Here is a 7799-nt window from a genome sequence, read left to right as displayed (position 1 = left end):
TATGTTTTTCCAGATTATCAATTTAAATGTTTTTCAAATATTTAATAATATATAATAGCATTAAACAAATAAAATTCAAATAATAAAAAATTTAATTTTGTATATATTATTTAAATAATTAAATAACTGAATACTTATCATAACTAGATTAAATAGTTAAATAACAAATTTATGTAATACATTAGAAAAAATCTTCAAAGTAAAAAATAATAATTATAACATAATATTGAAATTAATAATAATTTAATATATTACAAAATTAATAACGAAATTATGTAATAATAGTATAAATTATGATTTTATGGATAATTAAATTAAATAAATAATTAATATTTTAAATTTTAAATATTTTACATATTATTTAAGTATTTAAATAACTAAATATTTTAAATAGCAAGATATGTAACATAACTAGATTTCAAATAGTTAAAATAAAGAAATTATGTAATAAATTTTAAAAAAAAAAATCCTGAAATGTAGAAAAATAATTATAACATAATATTAAAATTAATAATAATTTAATATTTTTATATAGTATTGTAAATAACTAATTTCACTTATATCAAACAATAATACAAGAAAATAACTTTCAAATAAATTAATATTTATTAATAATAATTTTAAACTCTTAATCTGTATTTATTATATAATTATATATACTAAAATTAATATTTATGGTATTTCAGTAATTATTTATTGTTTTTTGTGATAAATGTATTTTCAATGATTATATATAAATTTATTTTGTTTCTTTATTTAACATAAAACTTTCAATAATTATTGGAGATTAAACTACTATTATTGAAATTTTTAAAGTTAATATATTGTACTTATTGTATTTTTGTTATAACTTATTGATTAATATTTATTAGAGATTAAACTATTATTCGAGATTATACTACTTATTGACTAAGTTGATATATTTGTAGTGCTTATTGTATTTTTTTCATTGTCATTATGTTTTCAAGTTGGGGAGTTGGTCAACTAAAACCGATTGACCTTTTGTAAAAATCGACCCGCTCAAGTTGTATCGGATTGGGTCGATTTTTTGGCTTGGTTAGTCGGTTCAAAAGATTTAAACTTAAAAATGTAATTTTAATTTTAAAAATTATATTTGTGATGTAAAACATTTTAGACTAAGAAATATGAGAAATTTGCCAAATTTTTATATTAAAAATTAAATTTAAAATATAAAATATTAATATATAGCCATGGTTAGGTCATTCGATTTTGGTCGGTTTACAAATGGCCAAAGTGAAACTGATCTAACTTAGTTGAATTAGGAAATTTTTGAACCAAAACTGACCTAAAATACTAGAAAACCAACCAACTCGGGTTGAGTTGATTAGGTTGATTGGTTTCATCAGTTTGATGAACAAACCTAACTGAAATTAATTATTGTTATTTTTGTATTATAAAAAATTTATTAAAAGTATTTTATAAAATATGAATAATTATTAATTATTTAAAAAGTTGAAAATATAAAACAACCGTTTACTCTTATGAGTTCACATTTGCGCCCCACAACGTTCCATAGCATATCCCCGTCGTTTATTAGGAACATCTCCCAATGATGACATCATCGGTTCTGGTACTATCGTTGGGAGATGTTTCCAATACATGGTGGAGATGTGTTGTGGGATGTTGTGGGGTGCTCCCTTGTGAGACGCAGATGTGAACTCTACTCTTATGTGTTTCTATTTGGGTCATTTACTGAAACACACCTTATAACTTTACATATTTACTTAAACCTACCTTATAGTTTTTATTTTACTAAAACATCTCAAATATAGCCAATAGAGTGGTTGCCCGTGTCTTATTAAGGAGTGTTTGTTTTGTCATTAGGCCTATGATTTTTTATTCCAAAAATATTCTTAACACTTTTTTTTGTATATAAAACAAAATTGACCAAATATAGCCAATAGAGTGGTTGCCCATGTCTTATTAAGAGCAAAAATGGTATTTTAATTTTTATTTTCTTTTGACTAAATTTATTTAAATGAGCATTAGGGTCAACACTACCATTTTCCACTATTATCCAAGGGAAGATTGATTAAATCCACTGCAAATTATAAGTGGTGTTTTAGTAAAATGCTAACTATATGGTAGATTTTAGTAAATCCATTAAACTATAAGGGTATTTTAGTAAATGACCCATTCTATTATTTAGTTTTGCTTAATAAATCCCGTGCATCGCACGGGTCCCCGTTTGTCTTTAAATGATTTTTTCAAAAAGAAAATACTTTATTAATTACAAACTTTTTAGGAAGCAACCTAATTTAACTTTTAAAAATAAATAACTCAAAATATATTTATTGGATAAATAATAAATACCAAATAAAGTGGGTTATTGTTTACCAATAAGATCTCATTTAATATCTTGAATCAAATTAAAAAATATAAATCAATAGTGGGTTTCAAATAAAATTGGTTAGAATAGATTGTCAATTACAAAGATATAAGACCCATATTAGTTTTTTTTTTAATTTAATTTTTTATAACTAATTAGTAAACTTCAAAAACTGATTGTGCATTAAAGTTATGTAAATTACCAGAATTTAGTATAATTAGAAAATCTATTATAACAACAATATTCAGTAATTAAATACTGAATACTAAAAAAATATAAGAAAATAATCATCACCATTACTAATTAAAAATAATATTAATCTTTAATTAAATAATTAAGTAAATATTACATTTTGATTAATCTTTTTTAAATTTTCAATAAAAAATTAATTATAATAATTATTATGATAATAAAAACATTAATTAAATACTTAATAATAACAATAATAATTAATTAACTAAATATTACAACACAAATAATCATTAAAAATAAAGAAATAATAATAAAAAATTAGACATTTTTTGTTTAAACAAAATAAAAATTATCAAAAAATACTAACCCCGTACTTAGTACGGAGTCATTCTCTAGTTATCAACGCTCATGTTTTATGGGGAAAGGTCATTAAGAGAATACTTACCAAGAAAAAGGTCAGTAACGGTAATGATAAAGAATAAGGGTTCTGTTTATACCCATTTATCGGTTAATGCTAGCATGAGAAATGTCGGAAATGTAATAAACTTTAATAACTCTTCAACTTCTTATATAGTGGTTTTAGGTTTGGCTGTTTTCAAGAATTCTAACTTGACGATACTTTTTTGGCAAAGAAAGATCCTCCTCCATTCATTTTATATAGAGAAGCTTACATGATTAGGGTTTTAGGTATTATAGTGTAGGCTAAGTTGGCCCTTACACGGTACATACGCAAAAAGGTGGACTGCTTGATTGTAATATCTAGGTATATGAACAAAACATATTGATTCAAAAGAGGATATCAGTCATCTTAGATAGCTTCTATGCAACAGCTCTAATGCTGTGAGTTACTTATCTGTTTTTGCAAATTCAACTGATGCTGTGTTATTTATATATATATATATATATATATATATATATATATATATATACCAAAAGATGTGATATTCCTTTTGTGGAGGCCACTTGAAATCCTAGGGCTCGAATTTCAGCATCATAGCTGTTGAGTGCCCAACAAGCCTATCTTCTGCATTGTTGTGGCCGCCTGGCCAGATATACATTACAATGTCCATTAGTTTTGCTCTTGTGGTTCTCCATTTTTATTAATTTTAAATGGAACAAAAAAGTTATTAAGCAAATTGTATTTTACTATATAATATATTAATTATAATAGTAAATTCTTTTAAGATAGCTGTAAAATAGGTATTAAGGCATCCATGACGATGAAAATAGGTATAGTTAAATGACCACCAATGATTACAATTTGCCATGCAACAGTTTCATACGCTAGCAACACAAAGCCAGTTGTTGAATCAATGCAAATAAAAAGAAGAAACTATAAACAAAATTAAATGATAAAGCAATTTAATTGGATAAAAATATTCAGAAAATAAAAGTTTAATAAAAATAAATGAAGAATTGACACTTGAGCTTTAATTACATTCATAAAAGCATGCAAAAAATAGGGAAAATTTCTTCGGTAGAGGGATTAAAAAAATTAATTTGTCCATCATTCTTCTTTAAATTTTCAAAATAAAGGTACTCCTCTACTTCTTCTTCAGTTTCCTTGGTCTCTCTTCGCCGCCTAAGTCCAAATCTAGGTTCCTTCATCTGAGACGATGAAGACTTCACTTAGAAGGCAAAGGCATGTCCCTAAGATTCACTTCATAACCATAGCAAGGCTAACATTTTCTTAGAGGACGTCAGCGTTTGAAGGTAAAGGAGTGACTGGGTCGCGACAGAAATGAATGCCCAAGTGTAATTACCGTCCAGGCCCAGGTCTCTGTTATTGGAAATAATAAATCACATCTGAAAAATCTTTGATTTTTCTGAAGCAGAATATAGAAAAGGTGTTTTTGAACTCCTTTGAAGTTATCGAGGTTGGATTCATTTGGTTACCATTTTAATGTCAGAAGCATAGACCTGATTGGATTTAGGGAGGTTTCTTTTCTTCTGGCTTGAAATGGAGGCTGGTGATAGCAGGATGAAACCTAGGGGACCCTTCAATCAGAGCAGCTTAATCTCATCAGTCCTACTGTATTTCCCTCTGATAAAAACTTGGGGCAAGCTCATGATCTTTTCTCCCAACACTCTCTGCAACTCCATCCTATATCCCGAGTCCCATTCCTTGAAGACCGCTCAACAGCACAACAATCTTCATGAATTGCACAATATATTAGACATAGAGAGACCTTTCATCACTAATTTACCTTTCTACAATTTTTCCCGATCTCTCCTTTATCTCAAGTGAGGGGGTTCAAGTTCCCCATCTTGACCATGGTGTTTGCAAAGTCAGTTAGAAGAAATGTGAATCTCTGTGGAGGTCAAAATAATGTCATCCAAAGATTCCCAATTGAAAAGCTCCTAATTAGAGTGTAAAAATCCCCTCCTCATGGTGAGTTATTGGCCGGCTAAGGTTTCAGGTTCTAAGGCTTCGAAACTTTGCTTACAGTGGATTTACTTAGAGAGGGAGAGAGAGAGGGCGCCACCTCCTCGGCATTGTCGAACGCCAACCCAGGAAATTCCTTCAATGGCTGCAATTTGACACAGTAGAGCTCTACCTTCAGACAAAACGTGTCGAACCCATTTGAAGCAAGATTGAGATAAACCAACGTTTGATGAAAATCACGCAGGGGCTCGAACAAAATGTTGTTGGAGTCTTGGAGATATCTAAATACTTCAGCAATTCAAGATAGAATAAGCTCTCGAAAATATCCCCTCGAAACGAATTAATCCCCCAAGTCGAGCTTCTGAAGCTTATCAGAGAAATTCCCAATCTAAGAAATATAGGTTCTCTAGAAAACCAAATCAGGAGAGCTGAAATTGGCTTTCAATGGTCGATTCTACAGAAACATTAAGAGTAGTTTAAAAAATTTACCTTAAAATATATTTATAATTTCTTCGGGTCCAAAAGTTCTCTCGAGCACACTTTTACACACCCAAAGGGGATGAATGCCAAACCTTTCCTTTTCCCCATGCACACGCAACACATCCCATCCATTGCTGCTCCTACTTCCTTCTGTCTCTCTCCAGCCATGCCGTCCGCTCCCATAAACAATCTCATCAATGATGACCTTTGGCAATGGCCCTGTGGCAATGACGGTGGGGGGCACCACCATATTCCTTACACACTCCGCTGCTAATTTTATCGCCAAGTTCATCCTGGACTCTACCGGAATCTAACCTGCAAAGGTTGTTTCCACATGCGCCACACTATTTCTCAGGCGCCTGAAGTTGATCCTCACCCATCAGTCTTCCGTTCCCTTGCGTTTATATTGGAAGGGCTAAAGCCCCAGGTGGTCCAATAGTATTTCATCTCCTTCAATCCCAGCCATTCCTTGAGGTTCTTCCACCTTGTCCCCCTTCCCCTACCCTACCCTACCCTCCATTTCTGCATTACTTCTTTCAAGAAGCACCCCACGGCCCTCTGCTATTTTTCCTCTTTGTCCCTCTACCCATTCCTGCAAATCCAAGATTGTTATTTCATAGGCTGTCTAATTTTTTTTGGGGGTAAATCTCTTAAATTATCTCTAATGTTTACGAAATTGATAAGTTGTATCTTACTGTTTAGATATTGTCTTGGGGTATCTTAAGTTTTCTGACAATTGTCATCATTAGAAAGAAACGAAATGTTAAATTTGCCCTTTATTATTTATCAAAATTTCAAAATAAAACACAATTAATGAAAAACCCCTGATTTAATTTTTTCAGAGCTTTCTTGAAAAATAAATCAGTGCCTCTTTGTTCTAGTGCGATTGTTCATTCTACACCTCGCCCAATTATGTACCTGTCACCAACCCCTCAATAGCAATAGTGCTGAGTTCCGATACCTCCACCAACTCCTCCGCCATCGAGTTTCAATACCTCCCAAAGCCTGAAATCATAGTTGTCTGTCTCAAGCGCGTTGGAGAAGAGAAACATAGTTGAACTCAGAATGATTGTTGCAAGCATTGGAGATTTTGGGAAGCATTGAATATCTAGATTTTGTTTTGAGTTATGGAAATCTGGGTTTCCTATCAGGGGTTGTGTGGCTAGAATTTGAGGAAATGGACTATACTACTTTAATGGCGGCGAAGAAAAATGGGTTGAATGAAGAGTTTAGTTTTAATATATGAAGCATCGGAGCATAATCAAAAGCGGTGTTTTTGAGAAGCATTGAAAATTTAGCTTTTGTTTGAGTTTCTAAGCTGGAAATATGGATTTTCTATCAAGGGTGTGTGGCTAGAATTTGAGGAAATGAACGATGCTACTTTAATGGCGGTGAAGAAAAATGGGTTAAATTGTCGGAAGATATATTATTTATCCTAAATCTCTAAGTTTGAAGAATTAGGTTTATTTTTTGTCGAGATTGGTGATTTAGGTTGGCTAATTTCAAGGATTTCTCCAACGTCCAAGCCTAGCTAATTTTAACTGTCGCCAACCAAATGGAAAACTTTTTCTTCTAGAACTCTGAACGTCCAAACCTTATTTGGGGCCTTCCTTCTATTTTTCTTCCTGAACGATTTTTTCTTTTGAAACAAAATGAATCTCAGAAGCCAAAATTTTCCTTCCACTTTCTTTACCTCCTTTTTACCAAATTTTTGTCATTCAGAAGTTGGAGTGGTCGTCATTGCTTATAATGATGATATCAAAATTATCACCACCGTTGCAACTTTTAATATTAGCGATGAACAATAAGGGTATTTTAGGAATTTTAAAATGATTATCACTCACGTAATATTACATATGAATGGAGTGTGACGAAAAATTAACAGCAAATGAGGTTTTAGATAATTGTCAGAAAACTTAAGAGTACCACAAGACAATATCTACAACAATGGTACAGTTTGTCAATTTCATAAAAAATAGGAATAGTTTAAGAGATTTACCATTTTTTTGTCTTAAAAAAAAAACAAGACAAAATGGAATGAAAGAAATAATCTAAAGGAAAAACATACATGAGGGATACTGCATTAAGTGGCCCATAATCATCCATAGGAATCTCATGAGAATAACAAAGATGACAAAATAATCATCCAACACAGAACCAAGATGACAAAATAACAAAGAACGAAAAAGAATTAAACTGGAGAGAATAAAAAAAAAAAGCTGAAACGAAAGACAAATAAAATTCTTACAAAATAGGCAAGTGGGTTCCAAATGTAGAGCAGTTTCACACTTTCATTTACTTAAGAGTGATAATTGCCTTTCCGATTTCCTCTACGTTAGCTTGTAGTCTCCTTTAACATAGAAGAAGCCCAAACCAGTTGATGTTTTCTAT

At 30.8% G+C, this 7799-nt stretch overlaps 1 long non-coding RNA gene across 1 annotated transcript; it reads right to left on the bottom strand.

The window, feature by feature from the left end:
- Positions 1-2965: 2965 nt before the first annotated feature.
- Positions 2966-6917, bottom strand: LOC148790601 (uncharacterized). Its single transcript, XR_016077466.1, has 3 exons — positions 6327-6917; positions 5418-6000; positions 2966-5334 (listed from the first exon to the last, which is right to left on the bottom strand). It is a non-coding gene; the product is annotated as an uncharacterized LOC148790601 (long non-coding RNA).
- Between the last annotated feature and the right edge of the window lie 882 nt (positions 6918-7799).

This window comes from Nelumbo nucifera, chromosome 6 (genome assembly GCF_055504915.1).
Source record: "Nelumbo nucifera cultivar China Antique chromosome 6, China Antique-T2T, whole genome shotgun sequence".
Lineage (NCBI taxonomy): Eukaryota > Viridiplantae > Streptophyta > Magnoliopsida > Proteales > Nelumbonaceae > Nelumbo > Nelumbo nucifera.
The sequence above is the reverse complement of the archived record's forward strand: the minus strand, read 5'-3'. Positions and strand labels throughout refer to the sequence as shown.